Here is a 20,079-nt window from a genome sequence, read left to right as displayed (position 1 = left end):
GCAGCTGTGAGCCAACTGAGATTCTGGTGCCTTTATTATTCCACAGTTGCAATGATTTCACACACTTGGAAGATTTTCCGTTTCCAGGGATGCAGAGAGCTTTTGCTGATCCAGATGTGATTTACTCTTACTGAGCTTAAAGGTAATGGCGTCCCCCAAACAAGCCTAAGAGGCCTTCTTTAGTTTATAAACATAGTTCCTATTTTGGGAGGGTGTTATAACTAGGCACTATACTACCTGTTTTCACCAGCATTATAATATGCTTTTTCCTTTTGTGTTTTATGGAATTGTAACAATGTTGACCATATTATTTCTAATCTTATGTCTGCTTATGTTGGCTAAGATACTGCACCTGAGATCACGTCGTTAAAATAAATATTTTAACCTTACTGTTGTGAACTGGTATGAGAGTATAAGGAAAGAGTGTTCTCACTTCCCACCATTCCTGAATTTGCTTCAAGTCGCATGTTCTTGGTTGTCAAATCATTGGTTGCTTTGCTATAGGACGAAGAGCTAATGGGACACTTATGCTCGCTGGCTGGGGTTTTTCTAGGTACGGAGGTAAGTTTCTGGTACACCACAATTCACTGATGTCCTAGGTCTCTGTGCACAGTTCTGTGTATGAGCAGGATCCTTGCAACAAGGCCAGACACCCTTTAGTGTGCTCTTCCACCAAATGTTTTGCCTGCTCCCCTCCAGTTTCCTAAAAATTCATTTTTGTTGGACTTAAGACACTGTGCACTTTATCGCTACTAACCAATGCCCAAGTGCTAACAACTTAAAACATGGTAAAACTGGTTTGCACCAATTGGCACATTTAATTTACTCATACGTCCCTCTTAAAGTGATACTACATGTACCCAGGGCCTATAAATGAAATGCTACTACTGGGCCTGTAGCACTTATTGTGCGACTCACTTACATAACCCTCTAAAACATGTCTCAGTCCTGCCATTGCAGCATGTGTGCAGTTTTAAACTGCAAATTCGCTTGCCCAAATGAGCCTTTTCCCAAGACTAAACCTTCCATTTGAAAACATATCTCACCCTTAAGGCAAGCCCTAAAGATGCAATATGGTAAGGGGCAATGTATTTAAAAAGTGGGACATGTACTCAAAAGTTTTACATGTCCTGGTAGATAAACATTGTAAGATAGTTTTTTCACTAATGCGATACCTATGTTTCCCATAGGATAACGGTCTACCTTATTACATCAAATAGGTGATACCTTTTGTTTAGGAATAGGTAGATATGTCAGGTTTGGTCTATAACAAATCGTAATTCATAGTCCGGAGCGTACCACTTTTAGAAAGTTGGCATTTTCATTTTCTATCCATTTGGTGCCTGCAGCCTGCGTCCTGGGTAACATGACTGTCAACAGAGAGGCATTTTTGTATTTCTCCCAGACAGTGAGACAAAGAGGGTGCTAGAAGGATTGATGTGGCAGAGCTGTTCCCTGGCTGACTTACATTTCAATGGGCTACCTCAAGTACACTCACACAGAACTTGATACCAGCACCAGCTTTTTGTCACCCTAGACCTCTTGGAGCCTGGGCAGGGGAATGGGAGAAATTTCCTGAGCCAGATGTAGAAAGACTTACTAGTCTCTCCCACTTCAAATGCCGGACCCAGGTATACATATTGGACCCTCAGACCCACTATTCAGTTCACTGCCTTGCTGCTTGATCATAGGATGACCAGAGAGACTCCAAGGGCTAGTTGGGTGACCTCCTATTCTGACCTACAGAAACACAACAACCTTGAACCAGCACCTGAACCCTGCCTGGAGTGAGTACTGGCCCTTAAGAGGTCTCCAACCAATCCTGGATCCTTGGAAGTGGTTATAAAGGTGCTGTACTAACCTAACCCTAAAACAAGTGACTTATAACATTTTCCACCAAAAAGTGGCCTGTGAACTAACTGGAGACCGGCACCTACCTGCTTGTCGAAACGTCCAAGGTGCATCATGGGTCGGCCTGATAGTGCGATAGCTTCAGCTCCTTATTTTTTGCAGCAGCAAATCCTGTTCAGCTGGCCCTCTGAGAAGGGGTATCCGGCCTTCTGAAGCCCTGGTCAGCTGCAACCTGCAGCTTTATTAATATAGAGATTTTCGACTAATGAAAAATTGACAAGTCAGAACGTAGAAATCTTCACTGCGACTTTGTCAAGCTGCTCCATTGCGACAATGTGGGGCAGGGCACCTTGGAGTACAACACCTGCCTTACCCCACTGAACTTTGCAGTCTCAGCAACTTTTTCTTTAAATATCTTCTAGATCTGAAGGTAACCCGGGACGGGCCCAATCCAGTCCATGTAGCCGAACCGTGCTCCACCCCCCTGATCTGGTGCGTCTAGACACCAGTTGGGGGCACTTAGTTCTTTTTGGTGCTATTTTCCACTTTAAACGTTGAAAATACATAATTACGGTTCTACTGCTTCAATTTACTTTGGGTCACTTTATTTATTAAATGTTATTCTATTTATTGTGTGGGATTTTTTGTGTAGTGTGTTCACTCTATTACTGTTTGTGTGCTGCATAAATATCCAACACAGTGCCTCTAAGTTAAGCCTGACAGCTTTTCTACCATGCTACCAGAGGTTTAGGCACAGGTAAGTCGGTGGCCTTTTGTGGTTCACCTGACAAGGATTGTGGTTGTTGTTTGAGAAGGGTTAACACCCCACTCACCCCAAAAAACAAATCTTACATGTGGCATTTAGATATCCCACAGTACACAATTCTGCCCACTCCCAACATGGCTGGACCTTTCTGTGTGTTCCATTTTGTGTTGCCTTTACACAGGCTGCTCGATGAACGAAGTGTCTCTGCCCTTTAGGACTGCAACGTGTCGAAAACCCCCTCAATCCTTGTCTTTAAACCAATCTCAGACACCAGCCGGCCTAACTAATCCTTGTCTGGACTACCTAATCCCTGTATCAACTATCTGTTAGCTTTTAGTATTCTTCTCTCGCCTTATCTTATCTTCTGGCCTTCGCTATTCTCTCCCTGTGTTTTCCTATTTCGCAACCTTTCTTTTGAAGCATACAGACATGTCCTGCCATTGCAAACACTGAACCATGGGTATCAGTATTGATTAACTTTGAGGGCTGGATAACACACATGTAAGCAGAGAGCATTCTGGCTGCGCAACACCTTGTTTTCAAACTCTCCTTGTTGGACTTGGCCCTTCTGGCAGGTTCACCCCTAAACTTTTTGCTTTTAATGGTGACCTGGTGATGGTGATTTTAGGGTTCTGCACACTTTCACTGTGTCCCAGTGGAAAGTGAGTGCGCACTCTGAGTGCATGTGGTGAGATAGGCCTGCCCTCCCATAGGAATGCATGGGGAATGTATGTGTCCCTGGTAGTTCCTGATGCGTGGGGTGTACAGGCTCGAGTCTGGTATGTGCGGACTCACGTGATTGAATGCTGCGAGATGATGTATGCGGCGTGTATGTGTCTAGTGTGGAAGTGCCACTTCTAGACATGGCTGTACGTGTGCTGTGAGGGTGCTGGAGTGTGATTGGCTGGAGATGGCTGGCAAGCCTGGCTCCAGGGAGTCTGTGTGAGTCTGCCCCGGTGGTGAATGGAGAGATTAGCATGCTGATGTGAGGGAGGGGCTGCACCTGTGTCCTGAATAGGGCTGGGCTTTCCCCACACATTGCTGGTTCCGCCCCCAGTGGTGCGTCTAATGACCCTAGCCTCCCTAGTGAACAGAAAGGGTGGTTGAGCACATCAAGGGTGCTCCAAAACCAGCTGCGACTGGTTTCTCCCCCACCCTGCACCTCAGACAAAGGAATATTTGTGGATAAAAAGGGTCTGTGTCCCCACACAAACTGTTCTTTTCCTGATCTTACTGAGGGGAGCTGCTGCTGGCGCCAGGAGGAACCACCACTTGGGACTGCCTTCCTGCCTGGAGGGCCCAGTGAGCTGGCCCCTGGCCCAGCCTTGCCCCCCCCCCCCCCCTGCCTTACTGCATTCCTGAAGGACCTGGGGCTGACCTTTGTCCTAGACTTTTGCTTTTGCTCCAAGCACCTGGAAGCGCTTTATTTCTCCCCCTACGTGCCTGGGGGCGCTTTATTGGTATTTCTAGCGCTGAGAGCGCTTTATTGCTTATAGCGCTTGGGAGCGCTGTAATTTCCCCTCTAGCGCCGGAAGCGCTTGGTGTTCCTCAAAGCGCAGGGAGCGCTTTATTTTTTACTAGCGCTTTGGGAGCGCTTTATTTATCTTTACCGCCGGTGCCCACCCGGCATTGCCCATCGAAATTGTCCCCGTTGCCGCCCGGCCGCGACCAGGACTGTTCACATGAGGCACAGGGTCAGGCTGATTTGCATATAGCCATGTCTGAACTGGGGTGGCAGAGTGGGCTCAAGAACGGTGATGGATTAAACCCAGATCTTTTGACTGGGTGTGAGTGTTTGATTGATTCAGATGCTCCGTCCATCACCACCCCTTTTTGTACCGCTTTTGGCTGCCATAAGTGTGGCAGGGTATGCTCAGACGTGAGTCCCTTGCTCACTTTGCCACTGGATTCAAGCAAGCCGGGCTGAAGACGGCTGGAATGCCAGAAACCGGTCCTCGGAAGCTTGTTTCCGGTCCAGGGAAGACATGGCTTGGCAGTTCGGGCGGGACTGTTCCCATGAGGCACAGGGTCAGACTGATTTGTATATAGCCATGTCTGAACTGGGGTGGCAGAGTGGGCTCAAGAACGGTGATGGATTAAACCCAGATTTTTTGACTGGGTGTGAGTGTTTGATTCAGATGCTTCGTCCATCACCACCCCCTTTTGTACCGCAGGAAGTCAGGCAGGCTGGGGGCGGGACTGTGGGACACCCCGTGACATCATTCCCCGGGCCGCGCTCTGATTGGCTGCCGGCCCGGGACAAGAAAGAGGAAGCCGGAAGATGCCGGGAGCCGACCCAGGGATCCGGTGCGTGAAGAGGGAGAGCGGTGCCTGCCTTCTCAGGGCTCCCGGGACCAAGGGTGAGCCCCCGAGCCCAAGAGCCGCCGTAGCACGACCGGGAGCAGAGTGGAGCTCCCCAGCGTGGAGGCTCAGCCCGAGAGAGGAGACGTCCCTGCGCGAGCCACTGGTGAGTGGGGCCCGGTGTGGGTGACAGAGGGGGGCCGTCGGGGTCATTGCCTGTGCCCGCCCCCCCACCCCCCCAGTGTTCTCTCCGTGTGGGCGCAGTGTGATATTGAGCCCAAGAGGCTCTGGGGGCCATTCTGGTTGTTTGAGGGCCACAAGAGGCCCTTGGGGGCATATTGTTATTTTAGAGTCCCCCGAGCGGGACTCCGACGTCTGGCCCACATTGCTTCCGAGCCCACGAGAGGCTCCACCCGCCTACCTGAGTTACGAGCCTGAGAGGCTCCCCAGTGCCCCAATTGTTCTTGAGTCCCTGAGCGGGACTCCAACGACCCAGGGGGCAGTTTGCTCACTTCGAGTCCCCAGTGAAGGGGACTCCAACGGGGGGCATATTCTTAATTGGAGCCAGAGAGGCTCTTAGCGGCATCACATTGTTTTCGAGCCTAAGAGAGGCTCGTGGGGGCAGATTGGTTTCATTTGAGCCCTGAGAGGCTCAGGGGGACATTTTATTTCTACAGAGCCTGCGAGGCTCCCACGTTGGCCCCATCATTTTCCCTAGCTGCCCAGCACTTCGTGGGCAGATGCCACGTTTAGGCCCCTGACATTGGGACACAGGGCGTCCTAGCCCTAGAGAGGCCAGTTGGCCCAGGGACAGTCACAGGTGGTGACTAATGTGATTTTTGCACAGTTGTGTTCTTGATACACCTCTGAATGTTTTTAGGCATCATGTGTTTTCCTTCCCTGCACCTCTGAATGTGTTGTTAATGCTCATGTGCCTTGTTCCTTACACCGCTGAATGTATGTTATGCATCATGTGTTATGTGCTTATACCCCTACTTAGGTGATTTTTTTTCTCCTAGTGCAGGTGGTGCTAGTGAGGTCCTGGTTCCCTGCGTGACATTTTCCTAAGGTGGTTAGGATTGCCTAGGTGGTACTTAACATTTACCAGTAGTAACTGGTTGTGTGCTATTTTGTGCTACAGTGATTTTATATTCTATGTGCTATTTCTAAAATTGTTACTTCTAAAAGTGCTGATTCCTGATAGTGGTCCAGGTGGCCCTGTCTTGTACATATCCCCTGTAAATTCTGCCCGTGCCTGTTGGCACATTGTAAAGTGTGTGTTTTTATCTAATGTGTTTTGGTGAAATACAAAGGCTATTTTTATATATAACCTTGTGTGGAGTTTCCTTTGTGGTGGGCCTTGGGTGTTGTTGCTGGGGGTGCGTGCGCAAACACTTGACTCACATTGCCTCCGAGTTTAGCCTTACTGCTCGTGCTACGTTACCAAGGGGGTGAGCAGGGGATTATCTTGGCATGTAACTCCCTTGCCCTGACGTGGAAGTGGTGGTCTCTGACTGACTTTGGCGCAAGCCCTGGCAAGCCAGGCATCCCATTTCTAACACTTCAGATTGGCTAAAACTTTGTGCATTGGGTGTATGTTTGTACAGATGTATTTTGACAATAAAAGCTTGTGAGCCACGGAGTAAAGTGGCAGTCTCCTGAGAACCTACTTGGTGTACTTCTGGGACAACTGTGCTTAGCTGCAGCTAATAAACTTGGTTTTCTACGCCAACAGAGTATTCTGTGTCTCTGTGCAACAAGGTAGGTGAACTCGAAGATTTCAGGCGTGCCCTGCGCCGCCAGGCCCAAAGGCCCGGTTCTTCAGTGTGGAGGGCTCTAGCCCATCCAATAGGTGTGGTTACCTGGGGGCTACACTCCCCTTGAAAAAACAGTTTGACAGCAGCTTTTCCCCTCTGTGCCCGAGAAACTAGCTTGTCTGTCTAAACAAAAGAGCAAACGCTTCCTAAAGTGACTACCAATTGCCTTTCAAAGGTGGAGCAAACAGAGAAACAAGTTAGTTGGCACTCCAGAACACAACACACTCAACCCTGTCAGGGATAGTGGTAACAGGACACACCCTTTTGCTCTCATTCGTACTGTCAACAATAAGATAAACAAGAGACACAAAGGTAGTTTATAATATTTATTTAAGCTGTCATGCTCTAAGATGCAATATGTGTGCATGGTTAACAAACATACCATCAAAAGGCCTCTCCTGTTATAAGACAGTTTATCCTACCCCCCTCTTTCTACTGAAGCTAAATGATTATATATTATAGATCTTCGGAATTAGTGGCGGACCGCGTATCGTAGTATACATTGGTGGTTGTTCTACATCTCAGCTGACGCAGCACTCTTTCTTCAGGACCTTCCCTCAGTGTGTGTCTTTACAGAACCCCGTCCTCGTGTGTTCAGACTAAATCACAGGAAAATGAATAAAATATGAAAACATGTGCAGGTTCTGTGTGAAAACACAATGTGACACAAAGGCAAGCATGTTATGTAGTAACGTGTGCAAAAGAAAAGTGGCCTACAACGTGCACAGTTAGGCTAACAGGGAAAGCGACAATGGGCCAAGCAAGAAACACACAACAGTGGCTTCATCTTTCAAGCTCGCCTCCGGTGTTCACACCCCCTCTGGCCGTCCTGCCAGAAGATCAAACCTCTTACGCTGGGCAGGTCCTTAGTTCCCCTTCCTGAGAGTTGTATTCACCTCTCCCTAGGAGGGTAGCAGGCTGTCTCGAGGACAGCAGTTGTGTGCAACCTAACTGGAAAGTTTTGGGTAACAAAGTGACAACTTTCTAAAAATTGCCATTTATAAAATAGTTACATTAAACTCAACTTGCGCATTAAGTTAGATTTATTGCAATGAATCTTTTGATACCTAAAAGCTTCAACTTTAGTTGTCCCATTTGAAAGTTAGCAATATTGAGTTGTAAGTGTGTAACTCCATACTAACCAATGGGGCTACAATTCTTAATACAGTGAAAACGACAATGCAGGGTTTTTGCTGTCAGGACATGTAAACTAAATTCAATATCCTTCTCTTTAATATAATGGAACCTGCCTATAAGGCTTGTTAGACCTACCTTAGATGTGAATTACAAATGTTAAAAAGGAAGGTTTTGGCTTTACCACAGGTTAAAATGGCAGTCAAGTTAGCAGTTTTAAAACTGCTCTGCAAGCCTGCATTGGCATGTGTGAGAGAGATGTTACACTTGGTCACACTTGTGGTTACACAATAAGTGTTGCGGTGCATGAGGAACACTTAACTCATGGACCCCGGTACATCGGGTGTCATACATTAGGGACCAATGTATCAGTAAACGTATACCAATTGGAGATAATCCAATTAAACATATAATTTTAAGGGTCAGAGTACATGCACCGAGGCCTGGAATGCAACATTAGAGCAAAAAGTATGGGGAGCCTGCAAAAAGACTCTCTCGCACACTTAACTACATAAATAAGCATTGTTTTTGTTCTTTTACTACAAATAACAGAATAGTATAGCATTTCACCTATTCATAAAATGAAAATAAATCTTTAAAAAAAACAATGATAATAAACAGCATATTGCATGTTACAGATCTTCTAACATGGATTTTAGTCACAGTAAGGAATGTTTGAATCTTGCTTTGTTGTTGCAAATAACGTGTTATTGCACATTTATTTTCACAGTGTGTGTCTACATGTGTGCATATAAATTTATGATACAAGTAGTATTTTAAAAAAGAAAACCAGTTGTCATGGCAAGGGAATCTTAGAAAGGGAGTGAATGGGGTAAAACGGACTTTAAAAAAGCTCTTGATCTGACACCATGGCGAAGATGATCTTTACCTTGAAGCTTTTTCTAGATTCAGAACAATGAAGAGGTTTCTCATCAGTATGGGTTCTCTGACAGGGATTTCTTATCAGTAAAGCTTTCCCCACATTCTGTGCATGGATATGGTTTCTCATCAGTGTGGGTTATTTGATGTCTTATGACAGCTTGCTTCTTAGTGAAGCCTCTCCCACATTCAGAACACCAATGCGGTTTCTCACCAGTATGGATTCACTGATGCTTCGACAGAGTAGCCTTCTCAGTAAAGCTTTTTCCACATTCTTTACACGGATAGGGTTTCTCACCAGTGCGAATTCTCGGATGTATTAACAAATTACTTTTCAGAGTAAAGCTTTTCCCGCATTCTGTGCAATGATACGGTTTCTCACCAGTATGGATTCTCTGATGGTTCAACAGCGTACTCGTTTAACTAAAGCTTTTCCCGCTTTCTGTACACTGACAGGGTTTCTCACCACAGTGGATTCTCTCTGATGTATTAACAAACTGCTATTCAGAGTAAAGCTTTTCCCGCTTTCTGAGCAATGATAGGGTTTCTCACCATTGTGTATTCTCTGATGAATCAACAAATTGCTTTTCACAGTAAAGCTTTTCTTGCCTTCTGTGCAATGATAGGGTTTCTCACCAATAGGGATTCTCTGATGCATTACCAAACTGCTATTCAAAGTAAAGCATTTCCCGCATTCTGTGCAATGATAGGGTTTCTCACCAGTATGGATTTTCTGATGGGTCAACAGAGCCCCCTTATTAGTAAAGCTATTCCCGCATTCAGTACACTGATAGGGTTTCTCACCAGTGTGGATTCTATGATGCATTACCAAACTGCTTTTCTGAGTAAAGCTTTTCCCGCATTCTGTACATTGATAGCGTTTCTCACCAGTGTGGATTCTCTGATGCATTACCAAACTGCTTTTCTGAGTAAAGCTTTTCCCGCATTCTGTACATTGATAGCGTTTCTCACCAGTGTGGATTCTCTGATGCATTACCAAACTGCTTTTCTTGGTAAAGCTTTTCCAGCATTCTGTACACTGATAGGGTGTCTCACCAGTGTGAATTCTCTGATGGTTCAACAGAGCCCCCTTCTTAGTAAAGCTTTTCCAGCATTCTGTACACCGATAGGGTTTCTCACCAGTGTGGATTCTCTGATGTTTTAAATTGTGTGTTCAGAGTAAAGCTTTTCCTGCATTCTGTGCAATGATAGGGTTTCTCACCAGTATGGATTCTCTGATGGTTCAACAGTGTACTCGTGTAACTACACCTTTTCCCGCATTCTGTGCAATGATAGGGTTTCTCACCAGTGTGGATTCTCTGATGCCTCAACAAATTGCTTTTCACAGTAAAGCTTTTCTCGCATTCTGTGCAATGATAGGGTTTCTCACCAATATGGATTCTCTGATGTGTCAACAGAGCCCCCTTCTTAGTAAAACTTCGCGCATGTGAAGAGCAGAGAGAGGCTCCTGTGAGCGCTGGGCCTGCGCCGAGATCAGCACTTAGAGGCTCCCCAAGGACGCCACGCACAGAACTCACGTCCAAGGCTCAACCCCAGCTCGCGCAGGCAGGAACTGATGAGGGCAACCAGAGTCTACTTTAATGTTGACCACGGGTCCCATGGACTTGGGAACACCTTGGGGAGGTCAGAACTTGGTCTTCCAGCATGCACTTCAGCATCCAGCGGCAGGAGGCTGCTGAGCGATTTCCTGCAGACAGTCCAGCTGGTTGAAGAGGCCGACCAGCCGTGAGGGAAACGGCCGCACCGGGGGAGTCCACAGCGCCGTGAGGGGAACGGCAGGCAGGACCACAGCCCCCAGGTGCCCCGGCGGCGCACACCTGACGCCACCAACACCGCGCCCGGAGGCGCTTGAAAACGAAGGAGCGCCGAGCGCTCAGGGGGCAACTTGCATCTTTTTGAACTTGTGCAGAGGCCGACCAGCCGTGAGGGAAACGGCCGCACCGGGGGAGTCCACAGCGCCGTGAGGGGAACGGCAGGCAGGACCACAGCCCCCAGGTGCCCCGGCGGCGCACACCTGACGCCACCAACACCGCGCCCGGAGGCGCTTGAAAACGAAGGAACGCCTCCCGCAGCCGCGGGACGCGCGCGGGACGGGCCGGGCGGAGCCCGGGCAGAGGGCGGGCCGTCTGTGGCCGTCCGGGGCAGGAGGCGGCAGGGCTGGGCCACCCCCCCTTACAACCACCGTACAGATCTTAGTTCGTGGTGCCTCATTGTGGGGCCGGAACACAGTATGTCTACACGCTCCGGTAAGGCCTTGAGGGGTGGCGGTGATAGTACCCCTGGGCGCACTATGTTTGGCTCTATGGACAAGTTCCTCACTAGGGTGGCGGCTGTCATCGACAATGAACTCGCCATATCAGAAAGGCGCCTCTCTCTTGACTTTCCTTCCTCCAAAAGCACATCTCCAGCAACAGTGTTGTCCTCACAAAACTCTACTTCCTTTGCACGCTTGTCTGGGGACCTACCTGGGGATTCTTACATTGCACCAATAGAGGGTGAGGTAGAGGGCGGTACAGACGGGGCAGAGAGCTCGCAGACTGGTAATCACCCCACCAGCCCTTGTGCCGTGCTTAAGGAGCCCTGCACCGAGTCTTCCATGGCATGTTCACCTGGCAACCAGCCCCAACCCTGCCCTGATGCTCTTGCTCTCGACCCACAACCTCCCCTTAAGACTCGTTCTACCCAGGGCCACAACAAAAGGAAGGGGAAAAGGGCAATTAACATTCAAAAGGGCTGTCCTCCTTTGTTTATTAAGCACGCCAGGTGCCCGCCCAAGAGGGGTTTTTCTCCCTTGGGCGCCGTAGGTCCTGTAGCCTCAGGGATTCCCATTACCGCTCCAGTTGTAGCTGACACAGTGCTGCCTTCCTTGCTGGTCCCATCAGCGCCTGACCTAGCCAACGTGGGTCCCCCTTTAGAGTCGATCGAGAAGTTGGTCAGGTCTCTTTTGGTACCACTTACTGACCAAGTTAAGAGGTTGGGGGATAGGCTCGACTGCTTTGAACAGGCAACCAGGGATAATTTCTTTTCCCTCAAAACCCTGTTCAAACTTCAGCCAAAGCCCAGTGAGGATAAGACAGACAGGATAGATAAGAACACTAGGATAGAGGTCCCAGAGACACCCCCTTCAGGAGAGCAGCCGTCGCGGCCACCCAAGCGACCAGTCCCCGGGAATACTGTCTCGGTTGCCCCTCAGGATGGCCCTAGGCAGACAAGGCCGAATGTCTCCACCCATGCTGCCCAAGTGCATGCTATCCCTCCCCCAGTAGTAACAACCCTGGCGCCTACTCAAGGCCTAAGGCAACACCAGAAGGGAGGAGCGGGCCCAACTTCGCAAACTGGGGCCGCTTCCCTTGTTACAACTGGTGGCAAAGCATCGACCCCTAAGGCTATACCCATTCCTGTCCCACCTATAAACTCCCTTCCCCCAGGCTCTCCTCAGAATACCAGACGAAAGTGTCCCCCAGTTAACCTCCCCCCTGAGTGCCACCCGTATGTTGTTATCCTCACCAAAGTCCGCCCTATCGGGAGTACCCAGCAGGAAAACCATCAGGCACTTAAGAATAAAGTCATCCACTGGCTGAGAGCATACAGGCCCTTGCCTTCGGGAGTGGATGGTATAATTCTTGGTGTACGCAGGGTGGGATGGATTGGAAACGGGAAAAAATCTCTCGAAGGGGATTGTGTGGTGATAAACTTCCAAGATGTTAGGGTTGCCCATCTGATATGCTCCCAAGGACAATCCACGGTGGGAACGGGTATCGACGTAGTCGACTTAACATTCTTTTACCCCCGGCCCATTACGATCTCTTCTTCCATTCACCTTGGGCAACCAACCCACATCAGCAGTTTTGGGGGCCAATTTCCTGTGGAGAATACCGTTCACGGCCACTCTCCCCCGGGAGTTTTCCCACAGCGGCCATTTCAGGCTCCACTGATACCGAACTGGGGATCCTGGGGTTGCTGACTCTGGGATGTTTCCGGGGAGGTACCTGTGGCTCCGAGCCCTGCTGTTGAGCCAATACCCTACCCTAAAACAAATAGCCCCTGGCCCTCATCGCAAATCCAGGCTACAGCCGAGTTTGTAGAAGAGCAAGGGGAGATCGGGCACCATTTAACCTGCTGGCTAGCCTCCCTGGTGTGGGTGTTTTGGACACACCGCTCCCTGTTGAAGATTGTCGCATTACGGCTGTGACGGACCCCCCGGTTAGGGTTTTCAGCTGGAATGTGGCGGGCCTCGAGAGGAAGCTAGCAATGCCGGACTGGAACGAGCTTGTGGAGCAATACTCCATTTGCCTGTTCCAGGAAACCTGGAGTCGGGTGCCCCTACACAAGGCGGGATATTCCACCCACTTTCTGCCGGCAGTACATAGTGCAACTGGTAGGGGCCGCCCTTCGGGTGGCCTACTTATCTGGGTGGCTTCAAATCTTAATTGCAGGGTGGTGGAGCGGGACACTAATTGCCCGGATCTCCTTAATATATTGCTGAGAAATTCCCAGGGCCGAGTCATTTTAAATATTTTTAACATCTACGCCAGAGGCACAAAGGGGGGTAGAGAATCCTCAGTAATAGCTTGTCTGGAGGCTCAGCTCCGCTTATCTTCCCACAGGTCCTGTACCTTGTTGGCGGGTGACCTGAACTGCACTTTCGAGCCTCTGGATCTAGAAATCCTAACAGACCAAGAGGAACATGATAGTGGGTGGGGGATTCCGCCCCTCGAGCTTAGTCCTATTAAAAAGTGGACAGAAGTGGCCCTCCAGATCAACTCACTAGCTATGGAGTTCGGTCTCAGGGCTGCTAATGGAAGGACAAGGTCCGACAAAGCAGGGGCCCACACCTATAACAGGCCAGGGCACATGTCACGGATCGACTATTTTCTCCTTGACAGACACCTGTGGAGCATGGTGGAGGACATGGTGATTGTACCATCGGTAGAGAGTGACCACAATCTCCTGTCCCTCACCTTATCCTACAGGTGTCTTAACATCACCGCGAGTAGATTTCCTAGTAACCCCGCCCCGGACCTGTCAGTGGTCACAAACTGCGGACGACGGCTAAAGTGGGCGAAGCTGGCACTTTCAGAGGAGAAAACTTCTGCCATTAGGCAGCTCCTTGCCTCAGCCCTAGTCAATCTCGACCACCAAGACGAAGGGCTGATGGAGGTGGAACCTAGGTTCTGTGTCATAACTAAGGCTATTAGTGACCTCTTTGTAATTCCAGCTAATTCGAGCAGAGGGAAACAAGGTTCACGATCGGGACAGGGCTGGTACAATCAGAAGTGTAGGGAGGCGAAGTCACTTCTTATTGAGGCAGTCAAGTCCAAACTACCGTCCAAGGCTAGGGAGGCAAGAAGATACTATGCACTCTGCCAAAAAAATGCGAGGAGGGAGTGGGAGGAAAATTTCTGGCAGGACCTCCTGGCTGCCAGTCGTGGGAAAGATGCCAAAGGTTTCTGGGACTTGGTGGGCAAAAGGAACCGTCCTGACGACACCCGGAGGACCTGTACCATTAATGCCCAGACCTGGTTCTCTCACTTCCAAAAACTTTACTCTGCTGTTGAAGGCCCATTAAACGATTCTTTTAACCTCCCACCCTTTACCCTAGATCGTGACCTGGAACTTTTTTCTGTTTTGGACGTAACAAAGCAGATTAAAACCCTGGTTCCATTGAAAGCAGCTGGTCCGGATGGCCTACCAGGCGATATCCTCCGCGCTTATCCGGAAGAATGGGGGGTACTAATCACTGCACTCCTGAACGCAATCATTGGGGGAGGCCCTGTGCCAGACTCCTGGAGAGGTGCGGAGGTGGTCCCCATCTATAAAAAGGGCAGTCGGGATTCACCCGGGAACTATAGGCCTATAAGCCTAATAGACTCTAGCCAGAAATTGGCGGGGAAAGCCATTTTGGGGAGGATCTCCCAATGGGTGGACGATAATCATATCCTGTCCGATATGCAAGCCGGGTTCCGTTCAGGTACAGGAACCATCGAACAGGTCTTCAGGCTCTTGCTAGTATACTGGAAGGTGGTGGTGCTGGGCAAAGGCAGTCTTTATTTGGCCTTTATTGACCTCAAGACTGCCTTTGACCTGGTACCTAGGGAGGAACTCTGGAGGGTCCTTTATGGTTTAGGGATGCCCCCGTACATATTAAACCTCCTTATTAACCTGCACACCAACACCTATGCTCAGGTCAGATGGGGGTTGAATGGGGAAAAGACCGACAAGATCAGGGTCGAGAGGGGAGTAAGGCAGGGTTGCGTTCTGGCCCCTACCTTATTCTCCCTCTACATTAACGGGGTGGTAGATCACCTATTGGACGAACCAGCAGACGCTCCCACCCTGGGAGGTGTAAAAATCCCAACCCTGCTGTTCGCCGACGACACCCTCCTCATCTCTAAAACCCCCCAAGGTCTCCAGACACTGCTGAACCGCTTTCAGGACTTTTGTACCACTAAGGGCCTTGTTATCAATGTAGATAAGACTAAGTACCTAGTTATACATCCACCTCGCAAACTTGGCCGCCCTCCCATCCTGAACTCTATACCCCTAGAAAGAGTGGCAGAATTTGATTATCTGGGAATCAGACTGAACGATGTGATGAGCTGGACCGCCCACATTGACAAAATGACATTGGCCCACAAAAGGGTGGGTGGCGCCATTCTTAAGGAGTTTAACAACTCTTCAAAACATTGTGTTGCCCCTCTACTTGAGATATACAAAGCACGTGCGGTCCCTGCGTCACTCTATGGAGCGGAACTGTGGGGTTTGGGTAAAGTCGACTCACTGAGCAAGGCTGAAAATAAATTCATCAAGGATCTCCTTGCCATTCCATCGAGTAGCCCGACCATCCCAGTGCTCATGGACACTGGCTGCAAAGCCATAAGGGACCAGGCTCGGCTTCGACCCCTTTTGCTTTGGGCACGTCTGTGGAGGGTCCCGGAGCTAAAATCCTATGCCAATGGTCTGGCAGAGGTGATGCATTCTGACAGTTGGCGTAGCATTAAATGGCTGAAGGATATAAAACAACTTTTAGGGGACCTAGGCCTGGACTCATGCTGGCATAGCCACTCCGCTCCTCCGAAGGAGACCTTAAAAAAACTTTTCTGGGAGTGGGTCTGTACGAAGCGCTTGAGAAGCCAGCAGCATTGCAAAACCACCGCAGCTTTTCTGCTGTTAAAAGACGATGTCATGTATGAGCCGTACATGGACATTATATCAGTGGCTATGGATAGGTCCCTGTACATTAAATTTCGGTTAGGAACCCTACCCTTGGCCGACTTCTGCTCGAGGTGGAATAAATCCCAGTCTACAGCAGGCTACTGTGCTCTTTGTCAAGACAAGCCAGAGACGGTGCCACATTTTCTTTTTGAATGCCCGGACTACGGTCGCCCCAGATCACGTTGGCTCGGTCCCATCTGTAGAGAACTGGGTACTCGTCAGCACTCCGTTGCACTCCGGATCCTCTTAACTAACACAGCCCCTCCCATTGTTTGTGCTGTCGCTAAGTTTTTAAAATGGGCTTGGTTGATTAGAATTAGAAGACTGTCCATATCAATTTAATTCTCTTTTTATCTAATTTATGCTGACCTAATGTGTTTTATCTTTTTACTAAATGTACAGTCTTACTTTTTTCGACATGCTGTTTTTATCTTTTGTACTGCTTTTATGATATGTGCATATCGAAATAAAGCATCAATCAGTAAAACTTTTCCCGCATTCTGTACACTGATAGGGTTTCTCACCAGTGTGGATTCTCTGATGCATTACCAAACTGCTTTTCAGAGTAAAGCTTTTCCCGCATTCTGTACACGGATAGGGTTTCTCACCAGTGTGGATTCTCTGATGCATTACCAAACTGCTTTTCAGAGTAAAGCTTTTCTCGCATTCTGTGCAATGATAGGGTTTCTCACCAGTGTGAATTCTCTGATGGTTCAACAGAGTCCCCTTCTCAGTAAAGCTTTTCCCGCATTCAGGACACTGATAGGGTTTCTCACCAGTGTGGATTCTCTGATGATTCAACAAATTGCCTTTCTGAGTAAAGCTCTTCCTGCATTCTGTACACTGATTGGGTTTCTCACCAGTGTGGATTCTCTGATGATTCAACAAATCGCCTTTCTGAGTAAAGCTTTTCTCGCATTCTGTACATTGATAGGGTTTCTCACCAGTGTGCATTCTCTGATGATTCAACAAACTGCTTTTCACAGTAAAGCTTTTATCGCATTCTGTACACTGATAGGGTTTATCACCAGTGTGGATTTGCTGCTGTATTAACAATTTGCTTTTCATAGTAAAGCTTTTCCCGCTTCAGTGCAATTATAGGGTTTCTCACTAGTATGGATTCTCTGATGATCGAAGAGTGTGATCTTCCGAGTGAATCTTTTTTCACATTCTGTGCAGTGGAAGTGTTTCTCTCCAGTATGGACTCTCTGGCGTTTCAACAAACTACGTCTTAATGAAGCTTTTCCCACATTCTGTATACTGATATGGTTTATCGGCGGAATGGATTGTCTGATGCATCAGCAGTTTGCCGGTCTCACTGAAGCATTTCCTACATTCTGTACAGTGATAGGGCTTCTGACCAGTATGGGTACTTTGATGAATGTACTATATGCTATTCCAAGTGAAGATTTTCTCACATTCAGTACACTGATAGGGTTCCTCGCCAGTTTACAATATGTTATGCTTCTTCAGTGTGCCCTTTTTAATTAATCTTTTTGCACTTTCGGTACAGCCGCATGGTTTCTAACCAGTATGGGCTATATGGTAACAGTGATTTCTTCTAAGCGAAGTGTTTCTAACATTCATTACAGTTATAGGGTTTCTCACCAGCATGGATTATCTGTTGTTTCACCAGTGTGCCTTTCTCAGTGAAGCTTTTCCCACGTTCCGTACAATTATAGCGCTCATCCCCTTTATGGACTATCTAGTCTCTCAACAGCTTCTTTGGTTCAGCGGAGCTTTGAACACAATCCGTATACTGGTACGACCTATCTTTAGAATGAACTATTTGATGCCTGTGAAGAGAAGTGCCCTCACTGCAGGTTTATCCACATTCCATATACAGCTAGATTTTCTCCCCTGTAAGCGTTAGCTGATATTTCAACAGAAATGTTCTGGGGGTCACGCGTTTTTCACACTCCTTACACTGGTATGACCCATCCTCTGGATATTCAGATTAACTGCTCCAATTTCGCTTTAGAATTACAATTGTGGGAGTCCTGAGTGAACCGAAGGTTTTCACGTTCTGTATACTCAAAGAGATGATCTCTGTGTGCTACTTTTTAAACTGTTCTTAAAGATGAGCTCTGCATGAGCTTTTTCCACACACTACGCCTGTGTTTCTCCTCTGAACGTATATCGTAGGGTGTGTATCCAGGTCCAACCTCCGGATGAGGGTTTTTCTCAGACTCTACACACTGATACGGTTGATCATCTGGTGATGCTGCGAAGGGATTCTCTGATGGTTGGGGTGCGGCAGGTCTATTCATCAGGTTCTTTGATTCTGTGAATGAGAAACAAATCTCTGTGAGGGTGGGAAGGAAATCAGGTATCTGCTTTCATCAAAGGGACCAAAAAAGACAGAGAAACTGGATGAAGAAGTAGGTATCATGAAGGGGAAAGACAGAGAAGGAGGGAGGAGAAAGCAACAGGGTCTGCACTCAAGATATCTAGGTTTAATGACACAGTTAGAGGATAAATGTAAAGTACACATTTCTGAATGAAACTGGTGAGCTAGTCGATCCAGTTGGTGCCTCTGCCAAGCAGATCAGTACTGATCAGACTGTTCAGTTTTGAAAACATGTGTGCCCCTTAACATGACACTTATCTGGTTGCTAGCCAAGCTACAGCACTAGTACACCCAAGATAGACAAGTAACTTCTAGGACTAGTTTTGTGTGTGTGTGTGTGTGTGTGTGTGTGAACGGTCCCTCCACTGACTCCGACTCCAAATACCAGATCCCTGGAAGCACCACTGGAACCGCCCTAGAATCTTATTAGCTTTGTGAAGTAAAAATTCATAATGCAAGTAATATTGGATTACTTCTCTGAGCGAATCAGCAGTATTTCAAGTCTAAGGAGCTGTTTCATAACATTGCAGACCTACAATGTCCTAACACAAGTTTTTTTACTCTCATAAAGCAGCAATGTGAGGGTGCGTCATGCCATTTCAAAAGTCCATACAGAGATTTTGCAGTAGAATCTTTCTCTTCTTGTACTCATTGACTCTAACTGGGTAAGGAAACACAAATCAACCAACAGACAACTGGTCTCTGGAGGAATATATTCTATATTAAGTAACCCACTACTAGTAAAAGACACTGCAGCGAATCATAATTCACACAAGCATACATGGGAGTACAAAGCCAAGAATTATTTATGATCTCAAAACAGACAGCCCTACCTCGCAGAGAACATGTGGGATCCAAAACAACCAAGGTCTGGTACTGTGAGGAAGGGTAGACAACATCCTTCTATCGCCAGAAACGAATCCAGGACCATGAGATCCTCCCCAGCCTTGAAAAGTAAGTTATACCCCACAAGAGGCCCACTCACACCAACCAGCAATCTTTTCCTGAAGGTGTTCCCTACCATAACACCATGTTGGTCCAAGGGAATAGGGATGGGTTAAGAGGTGTGATAAAGGTTCAGGGGTATATGGGAGGGTGATACTCACCTCTGCCAGGGACCATTGAGCATGGTCACTATAGAACTGACTGCTGGGCAAAGAGTTACCTTCCCAAGACAGAGCACGAATGGGAGTGCCTGACCACCTCCCTCCTGCCTGGTCAAATTTTATTTAGAGAGGGGATTTTTGAGACACAAAATAGATACCTGGTCCTGAACACACAAAAAACTGCCCCAGACTAACCCCAGATAACCTTTCATTTATACATTTTCTACACAACCATTTTGCCACAAAGTCCCCTCACTCTTTATGCAAACCTTCTTAAAATACCAATAATTCTTTCCCAGCTCTCTATGCATTCCACAGGGAAACACAATGTGCCCAGTAATCAGCCCTGGTAGACGTGCAGAGCACAGCGAGGATGACCTCTGCCACAACTGCAAATCAAGAGTGCTCACATATCCCTGCTCAGTCTCAAACAACAAATGTTTTTCCAGGTGGTATTTCTTTAACCCACATCAGTCCTAGTCTTAAGTTGAGGCGCTTTATGATTCAATACAATTTAAAGTGAACACTAGATGTGCAAGTGATTTCAAAAGTAACTTCCAGTGTGAGGTGATTAGAAAAAAAACACTGAATGCATATAGTGATTGCATAGGTACATTACAGGATTAATACAATGTATGC

The 20,079-nt window shown here is 47.8% G+C and overlaps 1 pseudogene across 1 annotated transcript in view; it reads right to left on the bottom strand.

Moving 5' to 3' along the window:
• Positions 1–7,073: 7,073 nt before the first annotated feature.
• LOC147725019 (uncharacterized) overlaps positions 7,074–20,079 on the bottom strand; it is an 88,354-nt pseudogene continuing 75,348 nt past the window's right edge. The window contains exons 2-3 of the transcript XR_015309952.1: positions 16,464–18,268; positions 7,074–10,177 (exon numbers count right to left, since the gene is read on the bottom strand). The product of XR_015309952.1 is annotated as an uncharacterized LOC147725019 (transcript). The remainder of the gene's footprint in view (positions 10,178–16,463; positions 18,269–20,079) is intronic.

Source organism: Lissotriton vulgaris, chromosome 4_1 (genome assembly GCF_964263255.1).
Source record: "Lissotriton vulgaris chromosome 4_1, aLisVul1.2, whole genome shotgun sequence".
Taxonomy (NCBI): Eukaryota; Metazoa; Chordata; class Amphibia; order Caudata; family Salamandridae; genus Lissotriton; species Lissotriton vulgaris.
Note: the sequence above shows the minus strand (reverse complement) of the source record. Positions and strands in the feature narration are given on the sequence as shown.